The sequence below is a fragment of the Anser anser genome (genome assembly GCF_964211835.1).
Source record: "Anser anser genome assembly, chromosome: 1".
Lineage (NCBI taxonomy): Eukaryota > Metazoa > Chordata > Aves > Anseriformes > Anatidae > Anser > Anser anser.
Window position 1 is genome coordinate 87,863,030 of NC_139720.1, and position 21,612 is coordinate 87,884,641.

At 42.7% G+C, this 21,612-nt stretch overlaps 1 protein-coding gene across 1 annotated transcript in view; it reads right to left on the reverse strand.

Annotated features, from left to right (window-relative positions):
* Window positions 1-21,612, reverse strand: part of CD247 (CD247 molecule) — a 53,686-nt gene that overhangs the window by 10,259 nt on the left and 21,815 nt on the right. The window lies entirely within an intron of this gene.

The window sequence follows — 21,612 nt, forward strand, 5'->3', positions numbered from 1 at the left end:
GTGAGAGGGGAACTGTGGGCAGGAAGGATAGACTTTTCACCCCAGATATCAGGATATGTCCATGAGCCACTGTGATTCGCTTTCTGACTGAGAGGTTTTAAACCTGAATTCTCTGCACAGGAACCTCAGCTAGCAGCCTCTTGTAGGATGGGTCTCTCTCAGTAGATTTAAAAAAAAAAAAAAAAAGAAATAATTTTACTAGTGCCCTAATGGAGAGCTCAACAAAATTGTTACTCAGCAGATGTTGATGTTAATTTCCTTGTCCACGTTGCATGACATGTTTATACCCTGACTGCATCAAGCTGAGCACAGTAATAGTGTTGGTTTTCAGCAGCTAGAACTGATTAAATTGTTCCTCTATCAGTAAACGTGTAGGAAGCTCAGAAATGTAGCTGAAAAATAAAAACAATCCAGGTCAAGAAGCCTAAGTAAACATGGATCTAATATGCAGTTCCAGGACCACTGCCAAAGGAAATGTTGTATTGCACAGCTATTAAAAAAAAATCACTTAAAAATGAATCCAAAGTGTGCTTTGTACAGAGAATTGGAGGGAGTTCAAAAGAGGAAGATGAGAATGATCAAGAGCCTGTGAAACCCTTCTAGGAAGATAAATTGAAAAGTATTTGTATGATTCATCTCCTTCCTCAGGTGAACAAAGTATGGCAATTCTTATTAACCACATGTGATGGATAGTTGTTGAACCACTTAATGTACTACTTCAAGGTGCTCGGTTACTCCAGCGATGAGAGCAGGGCCGTTCTGCACGCTGGGCTTTCTCCCCAGCCCATCAGGCCACGCTGAAGATTTCATTAAATTTGCAGATGCCATTCAGGCACTACACACTCAGCACCACGAGGAAGTCTCCTTTGCAGAAATAAAGCTAACGACGGTGGTCTGTAGCACTGCTCAAGTATGTGATTTGTATAAAGCGTGACTGAAAATCCATGCCTGGAAACCCGGTAATGTAATTGTAAATTCTGAAGTAGATGATGATACAATCACTGCTCCCACTGAGAGGCTAACACAGCCAGATAAAGAAAAAACACATTTTCCAAACGCTAGATTTGTTTACTTGTCTGAACTAAGAGTCCATATTCAATTCTTTAAAATCGTATTTAGAGACAAATCCATGGAAGTAAAACAAGATTAAGATCCCAGACTGTTTTCCTTCTTCCCTTCCTATTCCTATGGTTTTTAGAACAGGGTTCAAAGCACTCTATAAACAATAACTTTCACCACATTATTTTCAGGATTATCAAACCTCATACACACGGAGTAAATGGAAACAGAGGGATTAAGTTATTTGCCTGACATCGTGCATTAAACCAACAAACAAGCTGAGAATAGCTTCCTAGAGTTTTTCTTCCAAACAGTCGCAGGACAGCACTGTATGCCAGCACTGGTTCAACACAAAACTAGCCTGAATCCCGTTGGACTCAGTCGCTAAAATGCAGCATCAGGCGCTGCAGCTGCACAGCCTCAGAGGCATTTGGCTTCTAGCAGCCGTCCAGCTGCTTTCACCCAGCACAGCAGTCTGCCTCAGCGTACCCTGCCATCAAGCTGGACGTGTCCAGGAGCAGCTCAGGGCTGCTCAGAGCTTCACCCAGACCTGAAATACAATGCAAGGCACCCAAAAAGCCCAGCACTAAGCCAGGAAGCCTGGCGATATCTCAGGTGCTGCTGAAGAAACCTCTGGGGGATCCCGGCCCTGTTCCCGTACTGAGGCGGGACACGTTCACACCATGATCTCAAGCCCAGTGTTTCTCCAGGGCTGATAACCTCCCCAGACCAGGAGGAGCTGGAGCAGGAGATGTAGAGGGGTACACAGGAGGAGTTAAGAGTGCACGGTACTTAGCTGTAGCTCCGTGTCAGCTGTGCTGGACCTTGGCTGACGCTGTGCCTATGCTCAAGGGCCTATGTGGTGCTTATCTGGGGCAGCCTGGCCTCCAGGACCACAGGTAATGGACTAAAGCTGTTCAGAAAGGGAAATTCTGCTTGGCATAGCCTGGCTGCGACGGTCCTGTAAAAATACCTATTCAGACAATGATGAAATCCGACATTTAGAAACAAACCATGAAAATTAATTAGTTCACGTCTTCACCTTCCTTGAAGTGCTTGATATCTGAGTTCTTTCAAATAAAAGTACAAAGCACTTTCTAAATAATAACCTTTGCAACAGCTTTCCGGATTAGAAAGCACGAGAGAGAAAGATAAAAGATGCAGAGTGCATTGAAACAGAGCTCAGATGAGATACAAAGCACAACGGCCAAGTAGCAGTTAAGACAGTTAGCATCCATTCACGTGAACAGGATCAGTTCTGATTTTTAAAGCACTAGAGGCGGCGTTACCACCCTTCAGTATCTGCACAGCGTGTGCAAAGCGGAGCCCGGTCCCTCGTCAGCCTGAGCTGCGGTTTGGGGGGCCGAGGCCAAGGCTGCGCGGCTGCAGCGGGTGAGCTGCAGGAAGGTGCCGGGCGCTGCACGGAGCCCAGCCTGGGCGAGAGCTCCCACCCCAGCTCCCTCACACAGCACACAGCGCAAGTAACCAACGTTTAGCTGGTAGTTCCTGCTCTGTTAACCTTACAGTGCCCACCACGAGTTGCACCACAGCTTTTCAGTTACCAGCGTTTTACCAGCCCGAGTTTCAGCAGACGGGTAAAGCACAGGAGGGTCTCAAGGCAAGGCGTCCAAATGCAGGCATGCGGCACAGCTTACGGCACGTCACAAACACGGCAGGCAGGAAAGCTGGGCTTTTAAAGGTTACCAACACTCAGTAACAGGTTATAAATGAAGGCTTTTATCTGTCTTCGACTTCACATGCAGCTATTTAAAGCTTTATTTAAAGGAAGACGTCTGCCCTGTTGTGGCAGGCAGCTCCCCAAGCAGCCCTGAACTTTGGGGGGGGGGGAAGCTGGCGTTGATCTGAGAAACTCACAACCACGGTGCTCGGTTCAGCCCGGTTCAATCCCATTGCTTATACCCCAAAATGTTGTCTGAGGTGTGTGTTTCCAGGCACACACCCCCCAGGACACACTTGTGTGTCTCTTTGCCAAAGCCCAGCGCCTGATCCCTGCTGAACCTGCGAGGGCTGCCGCGGGCCTGGACCTGCACAGGGGCCCAGACCAAACGCCTAGGAATCAGCCTCCTAGCGTTACAGATCAGCCTGTTCATGAAGAATCTCTCTCTACATATCCTGCATTTTATTTATTTCTGTATTCTTGTTCATAGATATATATGAATAAATAAACAAACCTGGGACAAGCTGAGCCTGAAGAAGCGGAGGCCAAATACTCCTTCCCTCACAGAAGGAAGGGGCTCTTCCATGCTGCTGTATGAGCACTCTGAAGGAAAAATCAGTGAGGAAACAACAGAGGGAGGAACAGGCCTGGATTACACCACACGTGGTACATTACCAGGCCTGACACGCACGGTATCCAGTTAACAGAAATGAGCAAAGGGAAAGGCATGGCCTGCACCAAACGGAGCGCATGAAATCAGCAGGCTTCTCCCTTTGCGTGGAGACTAAAGATAATCCCATTGGCCATCACATTGTATCAGGATTACAGGGCTAATTAGCATTTGTTATGCAAACACTTCAGCACAAAATTTCCTCACTACCACGTCTGTTAAATTAAGTCACCTAATGAAGGCCAGCAGTCTCTTATGGCAGGAGAATAGGACAACCCACCGCAGGAAAACACCACTGAGCTTGCTTCCTGAAGGACTTCCAGGTTTGTCCTTTCATACCAACCACTTTCCTTGGCCAAAAAAAAAAAAAAGTTAAAAGCTGTTAATATTATTATATTTTTTTCCTTCACCAGCAGTCCTTTTAGCACTGAAGACGACTTTTGTGGTTTGCATCAGTACATCATCACCTGTTTCTGAAACACTGCATGGCCAAAGCACAGCTGGTGTCCATGAAATTCAACGTTATGGTTTGCTGTTAGCCTCAGCTTTAAAATCAAGGAGCGAGCCACTGATATTACCGGGATTCATGTTACAATACCAGATTTTAGGCAGCCAGAATAAATTAAATTTAGAAAGAAAAAAAATAGGAAAAAAAGGGGAAAATAGAAGGTATTTCAGGTCATTAATTTCCACTTTCTTATGCCACAAGATGTCAGTGTTATGGAAACATGAGGTCAAGTTAAGATGCTTGAGGAACTTGGTGAGCCCTTCATACTTCTGCTAGGATCTCTTTCAGGGAGGCACTAGCACAAAGTTCAAATAGTGAAAGTTTCCTTTTGATTCATTTGGGAAGACACACATTCAAAAGATGGAAAAGATTATAGTGCCACAGAGGGCCAAACACTTTCTAGCACACGATGGAATAAAAAGTCCAAGGCACTGTAACAGGCGCAAGACAGGAAGATCTCCAACAGCTGATTTGTTGAAAGAGACCAAGCGTGTGCAAAAAACCCAACAACCCAACAATAAGTGATCTGCCTTTTCAGTCTGAAGGCAAAGTTTAACTTTTCACATGCTTTTAACAAGGCAATCTTTCCGCCCTCAGAACTTTTCCAGAGCCTTGTCAGAAAGGGAACGGAGGGGAGCGCCTTGCTCATCTCTGGAAGGGGAGTCCTCACTTCATCAAAACAGTCAGTCATTCTCAGAAAAAGCAGCTGCTTTCACTTCTCGCTTTTGCAAGGACTTGGTGCAAAGGGCTTTCCTGGAGCAAACCCTGTGATGCCTCCTAGAGACAGCAAACTGCGTACAGCAATTGCAGAACCCGGATACCCAACAAGCTCAGGTAACAGATACAAGCTGTGTAACTCTTTCAGCTTTTGTAGGGTTTTTATGTTAGACATCTTTTATGAGACCCTTATTTATCAGGGACAGCAGAAGTTCAATCTAGCTTATCCAAAAGATGTCTCCCGCTGTAAATTTTCTATTGTCTAATCCAATCTTGTGTTAAGTGCCCCGAGAGGCAAGACTTACCACTCAGGTGGCTGTTTCTATCTTGCTTAATCCTTCCCTTACTGATTTCTGCCTGGATATCCCACAACATAACTTACTCCAGCCTGACTTTCTATTAGGTGGCCTTGTTGCTGCCGTAGTGGCCTCTCTTTTAGAGCTCAGATCTAAAACCAAATGCACATTATGGAGCACTTCTTAAAATAATTCAATCTCCACAACTTGGCTCAGTGGGAATCCCAAAGAGTCTATACGCAGCAAGGTTGAAGACAGAGACACTAAATCAGGCAACAAGATGCTCTTGATCACAATCAGATGCATTTCTTTGCTCAGGGAGCACCTCATGTTTGCAGTAGAGGCTCCCCTAGCAGTTTAAAGTAGAACTTTAAAGTTAGACTTTACAAAAAGCAGGGGAAGAACGAGTATACTAAACAGCTTGCAGCTAGCACATTGCCGATGGCTCCAGGAATCAAATATATTGATAATATGAAGAACGGCTCCCAGCTGGGAGATTTACAAGGCACCCCCCCCCGCTCCCTGTTATCCCAATTTCAGACTTCCAAAATTCATTAAGCTTACATTAACTATCACTATTGTCAATGAGTGCCATTCTACCAGCTGGGCAATAAACGAATAGAAATAGCTGTACACAAAATATTCAGAGTCAGTAGGCAAGCGCAGACTCATCAGCGCACCTTTCTTGTCTCAGTGCTAGTGCAGGGAAGGGCTGCTCTGTTTTCACAGCTCGTGTCAGAATCAGTGCAGAGATGCACAAACACAACAAAAGATTTAATGGGGCTGGTCTGTCTCAGGCTGAGCTCAAATCCAACTCTCTTGATCAGCTACAAGTAGAGGAGAAAAGAAGGGAACTTTTCTATCACAACACACCAAAATGGAGGTTTGAGGTACCGGAATGAAACCAGCTTTTCTTTCCTTTCCCTTCTCCAGGATTGATTTCCATCTGAGCTCACTGACAGCACAAGATCCAACCCATGCCAAAAGAGCAAGTGACAGGAAGGACACCAAACCCCCAGTAACAATAACCATCTGCTTTTTTCAGTTAAGCTTATAGCAACCTTTTGCAAAACCCAGGTGGCCTAGCTTTCAACACTGCAGAAAGTTTGTAAGATTTGCTTTAGGACATCCAGCAGGACAACTGGGGGAAGACAGTCTTAAGACTTCCAAAGTCTCAAGATGTTTTCACCACAGTCCCTGTATAGACCTCCACTTGCAAAAAGGCTTCTGAGTTGCTGAAGGCGTAGAAATTACTAGCAAAGCTTGGTGACAGGCAGAGAAATAGTTAAGTCATCTTACAGAGGCAGTGCTGGCACTGGGTTATGGGGCAGGAAGGAGGTTATACCGGCCCCAGCGGCTGAGGCTCCATACCTTGCAGCCACACACCTCAGGGCGGGAGAGGTTTCAGTGGGGGCCTTGCCATCGCACTCAGCCCCCTGCTACTGACCCACTTAACAAAGAGCCATTTGTGTCACGTCCTGCCTCTGCTAGAAGATGCAGACAACATACATGCAACAGTGGTTACGTACAGAGTAGAAAGCAAGGTTGCTTATTTAGTTAGATATTGACTCCCTGCATGTTCTTTTTTTGTCATTGCTTGCCAAAGCTCAGCCTTTTTCTCTGAAAACAACGCTGAACAGTAAGCATTTCAGGGGTCTCATAACAAAGAGCCAATGGAAGAGCAACCACAAAATGCAGACATTGCAACAAATCATGCCTGGGTCCTCTGCGGAGCCCTTCGCTAAAGGGTTTCAGGACAATGACAAATACTAACTCCATAGCCCCTTCCAAATTCCCCTTTGGAAAAGAAGATATCACTTCTTCCCCCTTTGAAGTGTTTTTCCTCTAATTTGGGTGCGTTCACATTTTAATAGCACACAGCACATTTAAAACATTACGGCAAAGTAAAACATTGCTAAAGGGAATGGGCATGAGTCACGGACCAACTAGCGGGGCACGGGGCATGGCTTTATGACCCCATTAACACTTAACTGGTGAGGTCTGCACTCCGCTGCCAAGTGATATCATTGTGGTTAAGCCTCCCATCACTACGTTTTGTTATAATACATCCTAGAGAGCATACCCAATTATAGAATATCTTATTTCAGCTTGCATGACAGCGTAAGAAAAAAATGGCTGTATTTTGAGATGTACCTCTTCATACGTAGGCAGGAAATAGCAAATTTGAAGAGAATATGTAGAGATTTTGACTGAATTAAGGACTGTTAAAAAGCAATGCATTTCTGCGTGGAAAAAACACCAGAAGGAAAGAACATCCTTATCACTAATGGCCTTAAGCAATGCCTTTATTTTGCCATCCCTAAGATAAAGATAACAAAAGTAATATTGTAACTGTCGGAAGTGTTGAGGTGTTCTCAAACACTACAAGTTTTTATCTTCTTAATTGCTTCTCTATGGAGAGAGAAAATTATGGAAAAATCAAAAGAAGCAAAAAAAAAGTATCCCTAAGCTCTCATCAAAAGTAATCCTGTATATTTACAATAAGTTTAAACCTTTCTACCTCAGTATTTGTGACTGAAATGTAAGAAACTATCATGCTTTACCCATATCTACAGTGCATGCAACTAATATTAAAATTTATCAGGTTAATTCCAGTATCCAATATACCCATTAAAGTATATCTCTACATCACCACTAATAAACGATAACGTTAGCAGAGGTGTTTGTTAGCCATCAGGCTGCTTCTGTAAATATTAAATAAGGAACAGATATCTGCTCTGTCAGTTCATTTCTACCGTGTTAACTGTATTTTTTTTCTAATTGTTTGTTGGTCATAACAACTTCTGTGCTGAAATTGAATATGATTGCTTCCAAGCAAAGCTATCTAAAGAACACCAAATTTACAAACATAATGATGCAGAATTGGGAAAAAATGAAATCAGATTTTCTGATGTTGAAGATTAATACAGGTACTAATTATTATTATTATTATTTTAAACAAACTTTTTGGCATTGTAGGCTTTCTGTAAGAGCATTCATGTGTTGCAGTTTTAATTTTTTCAATGTTATCTGTTGCTGACAGTGCAGGTATACACACTGTATTTAGGCTTACCTCACAGACCTATTAAAAACATGAAATCCTTTTCCAAAAGAGGCTCATCTTCAGAGACCACTTACTAGCGGTAATTACAGACAACATTGCACAAAGCTGTAGTGACCCATAGCAATGCTCTGGGTCAAGCTTCTCTGAAAAGCATGGGCCAAATTCTGCATTCCTTCTGCCCAGGAAATCTCCATTGATCCCTGCAAACGTTTCACAGCAAAACAACCGTTTCACGTTCTCTATGCGGAAAAAAGGATGGGATGATGACAGGAATGCTGTTTACTGCAGTTTACCCTGTACAGTTCTTGAATGTGTTGGCTTCAGAGGGGCAGAAAGTATCTGAAAATGTAATGCATTGGGATTATTACAGTTGTTTGTCTTTTAAAGGAAAAGAAAATTGCAACATTTTACAGTAACAGTCAAGCTACCAGAATGAGTACTAGAATTTAGTAACAGCCCACCAAAACAAACATGTCAGGATCTACTATTTTTATACCATGAAGCATATAGGATAATAGTAATGGGATTTCAGGGGTTGATCTGTATTTGCATTAAACCAAGAGCAAGCTGAATTATAGACATAAAAAGTCAGCAGAAACGGGGCGGGGGGAAACTGATGAAATGACACACAATAATAATTTACAAATAATCTCTGCTTCACCCCTTTCCCCTGGTTTTATTCCTACTCTAGAAAAAACGCCTGTCCAGCATCTCTGAACACGCCTTAAGCCGTCTCCTGCCCTTCACCTAACTCCAGCCGGGCCCAGAGGTGCCGCTCACTGTGCATCTCCAGCCACCGCAACCAAGCAGGTCTCTGCTGAGCTTGTGCGGCCACCACGCAGGCACTGAGAGGAATTTCTCCCTCCGTCCAGCCACCCTCAGTCCTCACACAACCTGAAGAAACCTAGTTGTCTGTTGGCACCCTGTTGTCTCCTCTTAAATTTGGTGGAAACAGCCAATTGATAAAGACAGAGATTGCATGAGGTTGACCTCAGTAGGAAACAGGGCTTCTAAGAAGGCACACACTGCTGTACGCTACATTGCTGGTCTTATTTGTGAAGTGCAGTGCGTGCACGATGCACTTTGTAAAGCATGTAGAAAGAGAGGATCCCTGATCTGAAGAGCTCTCTGCCTCATCCACGTACATCAGTATGAGCAACAACTGTTGGTACCTGGAAGGGTGAGCTATCATCTGCGATCTAAACTAATTTCACCTACGGCACTGAATTTACCCTGTTAGTTTTCCATCGCAGCTTTTCAGGAAAAGATAGTTTTCCAGAAACACTGCCCACAGAAACCCTGCCTTGTTGTTTATGACTAGATTTTGGGTGTATGTTTTGTTTTTCCTGGAGGAATGTCCTAGCTGTTTGTGGAGCATCTAGGTTCCTCGTATTTTTTCCTTGCGTCTAAATGCAGAGGAGAAGCTCTCAGCCGGTGACTGGACCAGATGCAGTTTACAGAACAATGCTGTTCAAACCTTAGAGTTTTCTGAAAACTTGTACAATTTTCTGAAACAGCCACCTAAGATGGGATATTATCTTTACTCTCATTTTGTAAGCGTTGAATTATTCAATACACTATCACTGTACCTAAACAAATGCTTGCTGATCTCATGAAACATGTTTTTTAAAGGTCTTTCAAGCTGCTTCTAAAATTGATGAAAAATTTCACATTTTATTTACTCTAAACACCCCCTCTCTCCCCACAAAAAATCTTATCAGGAAACCTCTGAGATAAGCTGGCAGATAAAAAGACTGCCTGGAAACAGCATTTGTTTGCTTTCTGTGTGCAACCAAGATGGAATCAGAGTGCAAAGGAAATTTACACTACCTCAATTTTTCATAATACTCAGAGCTTAATTAAGCTTTAGTCAAAGCGCAGCACTGGAAAGGGCAGTTACGGAGCTGTTGGAAGGGGTGTAAGACTGCCCAATGCTCAAATGCCCACAGGTGATACATTTTCTACTAAACATGAAAAGGCTCCTTAGCATTATATTTGCTTTTGCTATGTACTCTCTGTGAAAATCGTTCTGCTGCTATTACCCATTAAAATTTCTTCCTGCCACAGAGCTGTCTGCTATATATTATTGTACAAGCTGTATGCTATACATATTGTACTACTTAAAATACATAACCCAAAGGTCGGCTGTCCAGGTGAAGCACTGGCTTGTATAAAACGAGAGTATTCTCCCTTAATTATTTAATTTTGAGATTGGCTGTGACTAATCTGTCCTTTAATCACACCTGGACATAGTGTGTATTCCCTATTTGATACGGAGGGAGAGGGAAGGCGCTAGGTACAAACACTACGCTGAGCTGCTATGCAGTAGCCTCATTTGTGCCTCTGGGAGTTTCTTGTATACGCTACGATGGAATGAATCGCATTAAGCACAAGTGTTATTGCACTGAATTAGCTGTTGGATGTGCATTAATTATTTCAATCTATATAATGAAAACTGTTTGAAGAAGCTACCCTGTTTTTAGAGACGAAAATGTTAGGAGTACAGCTATCCAAACTGTTGGCGCTTAGGAGGATTATATTCAGGTTTATCACTTCCAAATGGAAGAAGAAACATGAGTGAATGTAAATTAATGGCCCAGTTCTCTTCCCACTAAAGACCAGATTCTGTCATAGGGTCAATTCACTCTCCACACCATTAATTTCAACGGAAGTTAGCACAGGCCATTTAACTCGGTGAGAATAGGTTTAATCCCAAAGCAGACATGTACGTTCCTTCAAGGACATGCAAGAAACATGCAGTGATAAGCAAAAATAATGAAAGGAGACACAGATGTTTATTTCTAGCACCATATTCATCATACAAGAATCTACTTTCTGTAACTAATTTAAGTTTGGGAAGCTATGATGCTGTGATATTGTTTCTGGAAAATATTAAACTTTTCATTATTATTTTCTTTAGAATTTCAGTATTCTGCCCTGCTTTCAGAGTAACTTCAAAATTTGTTCTTCTGCAATTCATTTTCACACGCCTACTCATCAGAGGTCAGCAAATAAGAGTGGTCTCTGAAGTTCTCACTTTAAACAACATAATTTTTATATTTTATGTATTTTATATTTTTATGCATCAAGAAAAAAATAGCAATGGTTTAGCCAAAGTCCATTACAAGAGCTACATTAGTGCAATTTATTATAAGGCAAAAGAAGCAGGAAGGAACAGATGGTTTAATTCATTGCAGAGGACCAAATACGTGTATCTAACTCTCCAAACAACTTTTTTGAGGAGGAACACAGCATATGCAGAGGATACAAAGACTGAGATATAGATGAGAGAAAAGCCCACGTGAATCAAGCAAAAAGAACTGGATTTGCTGCTTGGGAGCAAAGTGCACTGTTCGATGTTGTTTAGACTATAAAATTGAAATTAAAAATGATGGGGAAAAATTCACCGTGTATTTGTCCATTTAGTCAATTTGCAGCATAGACTTGAGACAGAGTCACTAGCCAACAGACTTCACGTAGCCACCTGAAATTTCTAGAATATAATTGCAACCACTGTCACATTGTATTTTTGTATCTCAAACTACATACACATCTAAGCTATAGCTATAGATGTCAATGAGAAAACATTGTTTTAAATCAAAAAGACTGGAGAAAACGCTGTGAAGAAAATTTTAATATAAAAATAATAGGCAAAACTGCATAGACCGAAAACAATTTTATTTTACCAAACTAACACTGTAAACCTCCTAAAGCTGAATTTTCCTGCTACAAGCCTCGTTCTCCTCCAGCGCCCCACTGCCATGCATCTCAGTGTCATAACGTTATGATCAAAATAGGTGAAGTGTCTCAAAAAAGTCATACCGATTGGGAAAGAAAAGGCATCTGCTCAGGTATTTTATTACCATGCTGACAATCTGGGATGTGAACCGTACAGTTTTAAGACAATTTCCCAGCTTGGAAGCAATATTCCTTCTTTCTTCTCTATCACATTTCTAGCACTATTATAAGATCAGAACATATAAAGCAAAAAAAATCCTTAACAAATCCCAGGCCAAATTATTAAGTACTCTGTAGGAACAGTAAGCAGATGACAGTTTTACAGTGGGATTTATAAGCTACGTAGCGCTAAGTAAAGTACCGCACTGAATATCCTGCTTCACCTAAAATTCTCAGCTGACTATGGCTTAGAAATATCCCCTAGATAGGCTGCTCAGAGCTTAGCATTTCTGCAGCTTTTAAGAGATTACATTAATTTTGCTGAGGGTTATGCTCTCTGCAGAATAACCCAATAGCAGATATCATGCAGGATTAGAGTTCATGCACAACCAATTTGTAATTCAAGGCATAACTGAGTAATTAAGATAAAAAGAATCTTATTTCAGACTTAGTTGTACTTTCTGTTTTTTATGCAGTGTCAGTAAGTTACATTTTAAAAACAAAAGAAATTCTGCTATTTGAATGTATCTCAGCAGATTAGTGTAATTACAGTGAACGGATTACATTTGTCTCCACACAGACTTGCTTCTAATCAAGATCGCGCTCCTCTTCTGCGACTACCTTCTGCAAACTCAGGGTAGATGAACAATCAGGTTCTACGAGTACGCAAGCAATTTAAATTTCACCATCCATGCAGTTGCCTATAAGTGCTGAAATCAGCAATAAAATTGCTAATCAAAGTTATGAACACCTGGGGGGAAAACTGTAAACTCATTTCCCTTCCAGAAACCCCGACCAACTCTTCTAATTAGAATGTCTTGTGCTTATTCTTGTGTGCCTGATGACGCTACCATTTTCATGGAAAAAATGCATAGCTGTTTTAATTTCTATAATTACTCATTTCCAACTAACGGAGGAAGATTTATATATATATATATATATATACATATATATATATCAGTCAGGAATAATATTTTATTTTTATTATTGAGCAGAAGCGTAAAAGTGAAAAAAGCCTGGTCTGTGTTCTGCTTGCAGTGTTACAGCGAATTTGGCATTACTCTCTCAGTCATTTGCAGCTGAGCTCCTCAAACCACAGATGCACACTCCAAGTCAAAAGAGAAGAATCCTAGCACCTTCAGAAAAACCATGTGTGAGTTTCTTTAAAGATGTAGCTTATAACCTTGCTAGGTGACACAGGAATGGAAATCTATAGAACACGCACAGAGGCGATTGCGATGTTTTAAAATCAGAATGATCCTACCCAAACAACTGATGCACAAACTTCCAAAGTCCTTGTCAAAAGGCCAAGAAAGTATGCTTTATGCAGAGAATTTTCATGGTGAAACAGGACAGAAAACCATAAAAATGACCTCATTAAATTATTTTCCATAGTTATTTGCAGACCGTTCAGTGTTCCTACTGTTCTTTCAAATTACTCTGTGCTGTAAAAAGTTAGACAAAATTGGACTCCTAAGCATGAAAACACCTGCAGTTGAACAATATTCTCAGTGCTGATCAGGACAGTTCAGAAAGGAACACAAAACAGCCGTAAAATCAGCCTGGGGCACTGTTTTGTGCTTGCTGTCCCCTGTGGGCACTGCCTGCCAGACATTTCCCAGGCTGATTTTAATAACAACTTTATAGACCGTTATGTGGAAAATTACTACGTTATTATCCTTTTAGACAGCTAAATCACAATTGTGATACCTATCCAGCTCGTTCACCTCTGTTACAGCTTTCCTTCCTGATCACTAATCATCCTTTTTAGTAAATCGGATTTCACATTTCTCCCTGCAGATACGGTACAACTTCTCTTTGCCCTCCTGTTACACACTAGATATGCTGCACTTTGATCAGAAAGGATCAGATCGGTGTTTCTGTATGGACCATACAAATCAGCGCTCGACACGACGCTTTTAGAAAGGCAAACGCCTTTCCTTGCTCCAGCCCCTTGCTGCTCCATCCCAGTACAGCCTCAGAAAATCCTCCACCACGTCCAGTGGAGAGAAGCTCCTCCCGGCATGCCACACCACACCAGCATCGGGCTGGCCGTGCCACCTGGGGAATATCTCGGGAACTTGGTTTCCCAGCCGACTGCTGGAGCTTTTTCTGTTTGCTTTCTCCTGCCAACAGGCAGGAAATGGGGTCACTGGGGGCTGGCTCCCTGCATCTGCTCACCTCCACCACTGTGCAGCCCGCTGCGCTGCACGCCGCTCCCACTGCATAAGCCGGCTTCTTCTTTTAGAAATCTCCGTCCTCTTTGTCTCTTGGGATAGATTTATACCAGTAAGGTCAACTTTATTTTTTCTATTCCATTTCTCCAACTTTTCTTCCTTGTTCAAGACCACCGATTTCTGGCAGCCTGAACGGTATTACTAAAAAAACAGTTGTGGAGCTGACTGTGAAAGAGCTCAAACACCCTTTCCACACACATTTTCTCCCATCCTCTAAGAGGCTCAAAAGGGGCCACCTTCACTTATCAGGCAGCAATCGCAGTATCCATGCCCACCAAGCCCCTTTCACCTCTAACTGCGGCGGCTGAGCGGGACTCACGGTCCCTCACTCACGCACACCCCAGCCCCTTTGAAGCCTCAGAGCGAGACATTACGCTTCCCTGAGACTGATACGAATCTACCCCCTACACACCCGCCCCAGCAAACACACATCTGAGACTTTTGTTAGCAAAGACAGGCAATACCAGGTGCATCTGAAAAAGCACTTGCTCAAGGTTGCTGAAGGCTGCTGTAACCAAGCTAGAAATCGTTGCCTCAAAGCGAGTGTAGGAGAGCTCTTTGTGATTTCAGGGTTCTTCAGTCTCTCTTTTTACAGGAGGGAACACAAAAAGAAGCACTCGGCTAGAACAGGGCAACACCAACGTTGTGTTTTCCTCAAGTCTGAGGCACAGACATCCTTTGCCCAAACCCATGACTTGAAGCAGATTGGATCCAGCAAGCAGCCCCCTGAGAAAAGCCGTGAGTTATCTGACGGCTCACCCCCCCGAATCAGCAGGAACTTGTGATCTGCACCTCACCTCTGATGGGTGCCAGACGCTAGAGGAAGGCTGCACAGCTTTCCAACCAAATTAACACAGGTGTAGCACCAGCCCCACTACAGAGCATGGCACAGCATACACAGGGACTAGTTTTCCTTTGAAGTACCTGGCTCCAAAGGAAGCCCTTTCAACACCCCAAAGGCAATACATATATGACGCAATTTTACACACCAACGCATTTTTTTTTTTTTTTAAACAGCAAGCTGGTGATGGCGAGGGGTTGTTTGTTTGCTTGCAAAACATGGCTGTCTCGGCAGGAGTTGTTGCATTCGTCCATGAAATGAGCTATCCCTGGACAGCCCCACAGACGGAAGTGGAAGCAATGCTCTGACGTCCAACATCATGGACTCTGCTGCCTGAGCCGAGGAAATCGGCTCTCAGCAGCTCCCGGGAGAATTGGAAAGAAAACCACGCTAAACGGTGCTGTGCTGCACAGCCGGGCGCAGGGTGCAGCAGGGCAGCCCCAGCGCAAGCGCTGCCTGAAAGGCTGAGGCAGAAAGGGAAGGCCATGGGTCTCAATTTGCTCTGCTTTGCTTTGGTTTTTCTAGAAGGCAAAATATAGATCTCGTCAGAAGGCAGCTTTGACTCTGGAATTGAAAAATGAAATTGCCAGAGGGAAAAACAAATTCATATCCGCAAAGAGTAACCACCGATACACAAATTCTCTCTCCCTCTCTTTCATAAGCTGCACCCAGAATAGAAGCATGAGTTCTCTGAATATTTCTTGCCAACTCCCACTCCTTCAGAATGAGCAACTGGAAAGTTTCAATCTGAATAACTGACTTTAAGAGATTTAGGGAAAAATAAGTCAAGTTACTATGTCAAAGGGCAAGAAAGCCCTGGTTGTGCTCTTGGGAATATACGGTATTGGCTTCCATGAGCAAGCAACAATTGTTAAGATGCAGAAATGAAACATGGCAAATTAAACATTTCATGCACTGTCATATAGAAGTCAGAAAAAACATCAAAAAGGTTAAATTATTGTCTTATGAGGCTAGGCCATAACGTTCTCATAGAAATGGAGGTAACCACAAAATGTAACGCTGCCCATAGAGCTGTGGTGTTTTAGAACTGCGGGTCCTAGCTGCAGTTAGAAATGCAGAGGCACCACACAACGTTTGTAAGAAAGGGCTTGAAGGTCTTTTGCATGATCAAAAAGATTAAGCCACCTAAATGCAAACATGTGGCAGATTTTAAATAATCCAAATAAAAACCTATACTGAATTTTTGACAAATGTCTGCAAAGCAACATCTTTCGCTTTTCCCCATTCCTTTGCATTTATGTAGCCTCAGAGTATTCTGTTCCTGGAACTACGGATAAGTCAGTGACAGACATATGGAAAGAAATACAGAGTTATAACAGATTCTCCTCTGACACCGTCTTCCAAAACTGTAGGACTGAGTTAAATCAATGATCCTATCCAGTCTAAATGAGCTCCTCGAACATTTTGGTTCATCCATTGCCATTTTCCTTTCACATATGTGCAACATGATTGTATCTGTGCAGGTGCACATAGAGAGATGTCTGTGTATGTGCGCCCCAGCCATTCCTTCATTTCCATGGTGGGTTACGGAAGAGAGTGAGGAGGATGCTCAGCAGCACAAACCACTCTAGTATCAGCAGAGACCTTCAGCCAGGCAGACACAGGCGCACAAGGGGAAGAAAAGCTCAGTGAGAAAGGGAGGCACCTGCCCTGCTTTGCCTTGCTGCAGGAAAGCCTCCCTGCCTTCCCCCCCGAGCAGGAGGGTGCCGGGGACCGCAGCACGGAGGAAGTTGCACCACCTTTGAAATGAGTCTCAGCCCAGCGCTCCCACCTCCAGAGTGGTTTCCTTCTGCAGAGTCCCTTCCCTCCGCTCCAGTCCCTGACTGGCGAGAAACCACCTTCATGGGCTGCTGCTGTGTCGCTCCTGCCTTCTTGCACATCAGCGTCTGGCAGGAGAGCAGTGGAAGGAGTTTGGGGAGTGGTGATAAAAAGCTGGATAACAGCACGAGAAAGTGTCAGAAAGAGCAGCTACAGAACAGAAGGGTGAGCAGGTTTAAACAGATCCAACAAAAGCAGATGATAATGTATTTTCCGCTTGAGTGGAGAGGGGCCTGCAGATTCATTTATAATTTGCCTCCTGTATTTAAAAGAGTAGACCTAAACACTACAAAAAAAAAAAAGAAAAAAGAAAAAAAAGAAAATTAAGCTACTTCATCTGCACAGCATTTTCTGTCCTGTCCTTGCAGCGGTGATGTCTCCCACCAGCAGACAAGCACCCTGAAGCGTGCCCATATCACCAGAAGGCAGCTGAGCCCATGGCTCACTGCAAGGACTCCTCTGCACAGAGGTGCTGGGCTGCTCTCCCTGGCCAAAACCAGACATTCGCTGGCAGAACAAGAGAAGTTTTCTTGTCTACGGTACAGGCTTTGCTGATACTCCTAGAGGAGTCGCCAGACTTTACAAGGGACAACACTATTGCTTAAAAAAAACATGCATGTGCTAGTACTGACACCTGTGTGCTAGCCCTGTTTAATCCACTATTAAACATTTTAACCCTGATACTTGTATAACCATAAGCAAGCGAAAAGGCCAAAAACTCCATTCATACCTTCTTTCATGACACCAAGATCATGACAGAAAAAGATTAGCATCCTCTGTTTTCTTCCTAACCAGTCTTTGCCATCCATGCTCTCAAGTTTTTCCTGGCATTGAAAAATTTATTTACACACTTATACACATATGTATATACACACACATATGTCTATGTATTTTTCTGAAGAAAAAAACAACCTTAAAAACGCGAGCAATCACATGAACCATGGCAGCCAAGGTCAGAAATTTATTCTTCAGAGGTTAAAAAAAAAAAAATCAGGTCAATAAATGAAGTCAGCAGATTGTATCTTGGGCTGCTAGAGAGACTGCGGTGCTTTACACCAAGTTGCGTCTAATATCTTAACTGCATGGAGAAAAGACCTATAAAATCAGCTGTTTTCTTCCTTCCCAGAGTTTATTATAACATTCCTGGTTGTGTAGCTATTAAGCCTGATCACCGCAGCCACAGACGCTGACAAGTTAATCAATAAGCCGAAACCAAAGCCTCAGCGGGAGATCATGCTGCGTCTCTCCTTTAAAATACTGCCCTAATCTAGCCCAAAGCTGCCTTGTCAGTTGGCGGATGCTCAGACACTGAAAGCTGCTTACAGGGCACCCGAGAAAGAGAAGATGAATTGCACAGACTACATAACGTACCGCCTGCTAGCGCTTGTAATGGAGAGGGCTAACTTGTTAACAGGGGAGTAGACAAAAAGTCCTCGACGATATCAGGTTGTATTTAAGAGCTTATTTGCACTTTATTCCTCCGCTCTCTTTCGATCTTCAGCTGTTAGCACATACTACATTGTACTCGGTATTTATACCACTTTACTACTGGGACATTCTTCTTTGCAGAAATAAATTGTTAAAGTTGATACCTGATCTGTTCATTTATGCTAAAAGAGAAGGAACTGCCCAGGGTCCAGACTACGTCCTCCCTGAAGCAGCAAACTCAGCTGCCTTCACTTCTAAGCGTGAGCTGCTGCGCTCATTGCTCTCGTGAATGTTCTTTTCAGCTTTATGATGAACCTGATAACTCAGCCAAAAAAAAGCTGATTTTGCCCCAGTCCACTTCGAGGAAAACAGTGTGTGCGCTCTGCAGTCACTCTAGTGATGGAAAATCAAACCTTCTGGTTTCTGAGACTGTTAGCTGAGTTTGCATGCTGAAAAGTTCAAGCTGCGTTTGTTAAAGTGCTATAAACAAAAATCATTTTTCATTGCTAATGCCACAGTTTCTTTTGTTTGAAGAACCAAGATGTTCTGGCATGAGAAAAAGTGGCAAAAAGACGGTTTTAATACTTCATGCTGCAAACTTGTATACATGTAAGTATCACAATAGCGCTAAGAAAAAAAGTTTAGTCTTTGCTTAAATGCTCACAGAGCACAACAAAGCTCAGAGTGCCAGTTTCGTGGAGATTACAGCTTATACATATTCTCATTTTGTAAAATTAGAACCAAAATATTTGGGTCATTACCACTTTTGGTTTGGTTTCCTGACATGTCAGAAGTAGAAATAAAATCATATACCTTTTCATGTAATATTTCATTTTTAATAGTCATAATCTTTTTTTTTTTTTTTTTAATTAATAGCAAACACCAAGTCTTCTAAATCGAAGAATCTTCTGGCTGTGTCATAGGGACACTTTTGACAAAAAAATGAAAACAGATAAAAGATTTACAACTAACTCCAGAAAAGAATACTAAGTCTCAATATTTTGGGATTTCTTGTTCTGGCATAACTCAATAACATATCTTTGCTAAATTGATCTTTTATTACTAGTATAATTCACTACAATTATTAATGAAACTTTTAACAGACCGAATTTTAAATTTAGTCAATGCAGTTTCAGATGGAGAAATTTCAACCACTGAACGCCAAGATCATTTTGACTTAAAAAATTCTCTGGTTTAGTCCACAATGACCTTCTCTGGGATGCAGGCCACCTTCATCTTTACTGCAGAGACCTGTAAACACTAGCCTTTAATCAAAAACACACACAAGAGCCCTATCAGGCTGCAGACCTGGCCCGACTGGTTCACTGAAAAGGTCAAACCCGTGGTTTCTGTGGCTCCCTTCCGCCTGGCAAGTACCAGCTCAGCTGTGTGCTACCATTTACGATAAAAGGCAGCAGCAGACCCCACGGGAGTCAGCCTGACACGCGGAAACACAGGCGTTCACAGAAGTCGCTGTCTTTCTGACTCTACGTGGGTTTTTCTTCTGCTTGTTTTTAATCTCGGCGGTGCCGCTACTGCACATGTTCCATTGCCCAAGCTGCACCCCAGTCACAACGCAATGATGCTCCGACACTTGAAGATGTTTACTGAGCGGCTCTCACCGCCACGACTTTCTTCCACGCAAGTCTTAAAGCCAACCTGTTTGGCAGTATACCCCTTCCCGCTGCAGAAAAGCTTTCCAGCTCATCAGCATCTCTGCAAATTTCAGAGCGAAACCACAGGATGCAATGAGGGCAAGAGATGACAGTGCAGGTGACCATTGCTAACCATTCAGCAGCTCCTCAAGCCGTGCACACAGCCAGGGATCGTGCACACTCTACAGAAGGGCAGAAGACATCTGTAGAGGGAGGCAGGCACAGCGTTACTGACGGGGTACAAGCAAATTCAGATAGGAAGTGGTGGAAAGAGTAGAACATCTGAACCGCCCACCCCACATGCTTAAAAAAAAAAGCAGGATTATATAAATAATTAGATCGCATTCAAAAGCTTTAAGGAAACACAAACAAAATCACTTGCCAAAAATATCCCGTATTGACAGTTCTGTAACAAACAGAACCGGGTAAATGTGTTTTGCAAGACTGAGTTCAGTCATGCTGGCATCGAGGCTGGGATTATGTCAATGTCAGGCACTCTGACAGAAAGCCAAGCTGCCACCTTTCACCCTCCTTCCAAGAGCCACGTTTTCCTGCAAACTTATTACACCTTCAGCACTGAGAAGAAACACAGGAAAAAAAAGAATCCCACGCGCTGGTTTTGACTAAGGGTCAGTCCTGCTCCCTCTGAATTTAGCAGCATGCCCTAGGAACAGGGTCCAGCGTTGCTGTATTAATGGTACTTGACTGTTTCAGGTCTGGTACCATTAATGAGCCCCTTTGTCTATGCATTAAGGCACCTCAGAAGTAAATGAACGCTTGAGGTGCACAATCAAAATCACTGGGGGAAACACTGACAAAGGCACAGAAATCAAGGCTAAACATGGCAGTAGGTTTGAAGTGGGGGAAACTCTAAGAATTCACTTCCCCATAAGAAAAAAAAAGCAATCAACTCCTCTGTATGCCAAGGCAGAAGAAAGACCATTCAAGCAACAAGCATGAGGTTTCTGACATACCTGGCTGACACCGATCTGAATGCCTCACCACTGAACAAACTGTGGTTAAACATACCAGGCACTGCAACACTTGCAGTCAATTCAAATAAGTTTAAAAAAAGACAACTTCACGCAGTAGTAGTTCCTTAACCATCATTAGAGTTGTTACAAGCTTTTTTCTGAACTTCAGATAACAATTTACATCTAATTCTTCCTCGTACATCTTACAGGAGAGAAGGGGAACCATGAGCTTCTCGATTTACAGATGTTTTGTTAATTATAAAGGCATAATTTGCAGGGGAATAAGTTGGCAATGTTCTGGGATTTCTCAGCAAAGATAAATGTGACTCCTTGGATGCGTTATTATAGATGTAACCCAAGAATGCCTTCCTATCATGCCATCCCAGAGCTGCACGAGCACTGTTCATGCCCCATTCTACGATTACTAGCGGCACACTTCAGCAGGCAAATTTCCCTGCTCATGCTGGCAGCTTGTTCCAGAACCTGAGCTGCTCTAAGGGACACAAATGCTCTAATTTCCATCTACAATTAATTTAATATTAATTTTACTCTAATTTGGTTTGCTCCAATTTTTTTTTTAATGTAAATATATGAAAGTACAGTTCCCCATATCTTCTTCTGAATGGGAATGCTATCTAAATAACAGATAACATGCCTACACTCCGTACTATTACATTTCATCTTATTTCTACCAGTCCATGAAACAGTCTGATATTAGTCTGATTTTGTGTTGAAGACGTTCTGGTCTT